Here is a 1,839-nt window from a genome sequence, read left to right on the forward strand (position 1 = left end):
ACTATGTGATTTTTCTTTTTTTTTTCCACTTTGATTTATCATCTTTTCTTTCTCCGTTATTGGCAATATAATTCAAGCTGCTTAATCTAAGAACTTTTAATATATTATAATGCCCTTGAATTGATAGTGAAATTCAAGATAGCTGGGCTAATCCTTTTGTTATTTTTTAAAAAGTAAAAACCACCTGAAAAGTCATGCCAGTCTAAACTGAAATCAAGAATAGGAGTGGAATAATAAAAGATTAATATATCACTATTTTTGCTAATCGGGGTTTACTTCTGAAGAAGGAACTGGTAGTAACTGGTAGTAGGAAAGTTATACTGAGTGCCTGTATTAGTCTGCTTGGGCTGCCATAACAAAATATTGTAGGCTGGACAGCTTGAACAACATATTTATTTTCTCATAGTCCTGGAGGCTAGAAGTCCAAGATCATGGTGCCAGCATGGCCAGGTTCTGGTGAGGACTCTTCCTGTATTGCAGACAACTGCCTTCTCCCTGTGTCCTCACATGGCTGAGAGAGCTTTGTTGTCTCTTTCTCTTCTTAAAAGGGAAGCATTTCTGTTGCACCGGGGTCCATCCTTATGATCTCATTTAACCTTAATCACCTCTTTACAGGCCCTGTCTCCAGTATAGTCAGATGAGGGGTTAGGACCTCAAAATACAAATTTTAGGGGAACAAGATTTAGTCTGTAGCAGTGCTATTAGTCTTACTATTTTGCTAATGACCCTGGCCATGTAAGGAGTTTTTTTGTGGGACTTCACATTAGACTTTTAGGTGGCAAGTGATAGAACTTAAAAGTAGCATAAACAAAAAAGAGGAATTTATTGGCTTATCTCACTGAAATAAGGGAAAGAAGGGCTGGAGTTGACCCCAGGTTGATGGGGTCCAAGAACTTGAGGAGAATCAAGACTGCTCATCTTTATCCTAATTTTGGTTTTACTCTCTCAGGAAGCTCAATGTATCATGGGAACATGATGGCCAGTAGTTCTAGGGTTCCAACCATATAACTCCTCATCGAGGGAGCTACTTCACTTCCTGATACAGAGAATTCTAAGCAAGGATTATGGCTGTGCTGTCTCTGGTCATTCGTGGACCGATCACTGTGGCCAGGAAGAACTTGTGCCATAGCCTGGATCAGAAACCCTACCTTTGTGATGAAGGGCTTGGAGTGGGGGTGGGAGCTAGTACCACTATTAGGAAAGGGAATGAGGCTGGGCATACAAAAATAACAGATGTGCACTGACTTGAGTCATGAACTTACTTATAAACAGTTGTAAGGCAGCATGTCTCTCTTCCAGTATCGAGAGCTGCTATCACCAAATTCTTCTGGACAGTGCTGATCTATAGTGTTCAGGTGCTCTCTTCTAAGTTAATTCACTTTTTTTTTTTTTTTTTTTTTTAGGCAAGGCAACCCTTGGTTGACCTCATAGATTGCAAGGACCTTGTCAGCTTACAATCTCTCATTTTTTAAAATTTTTACGCCTACTGCACCTGGTCTTCCTAGGTGGTCTCTCATCCAAGTACTAACCAGGCCCGACCCTTCTTAGCTTCCGAGATCAGATGGGATCGGGCTTATTCAGGGTAGCATTGCGGTAGACTCACTTTTTTTGTTTTTAAACTTACTATGAAAAATCCCAAGTATACACAATAATAGAATAGTATCATGAGCCCCCAGCTTCAACAATTAACCAACCTTTTGCTAATTTAATGTCTTACCTATTCTACCTTTTTTAGCGGAGAGAAGCAGTATTATTTTAAAGGAAATCCCAGATATATCATTTAACCTATAAATATATCTGACAGGTAAAGTAAAAAAGGTAGCCCCAATAATACTATAG

At 39.4% G+C, this 1,839-nt stretch overlaps 1 pseudogene; it reads right to left on the bottom strand.

The window, feature by feature from the left end:
* Positions 1-1,480: 1,480 nt before the first annotated feature.
* LOC111745707 lies at positions 1,481-1,599 on the bottom strand (annotated as a pseudogene).
* Between the last annotated feature and the right edge of the window lie 240 nt (positions 1,600-1,839).

The sequence above is a fragment of the Pteropus vampyrus genome, unplaced genomic scaffold, assembly GCF_000151845.1.
Source record: "Pteropus vampyrus isolate Shadow unplaced genomic scaffold, Pvam_2.0 Scaffold6, whole genome shotgun sequence".
Taxonomy (NCBI): domain Eukaryota; kingdom Metazoa; phylum Chordata; class Mammalia; order Chiroptera; family Pteropodidae; genus Pteropus; species Pteropus vampyrus.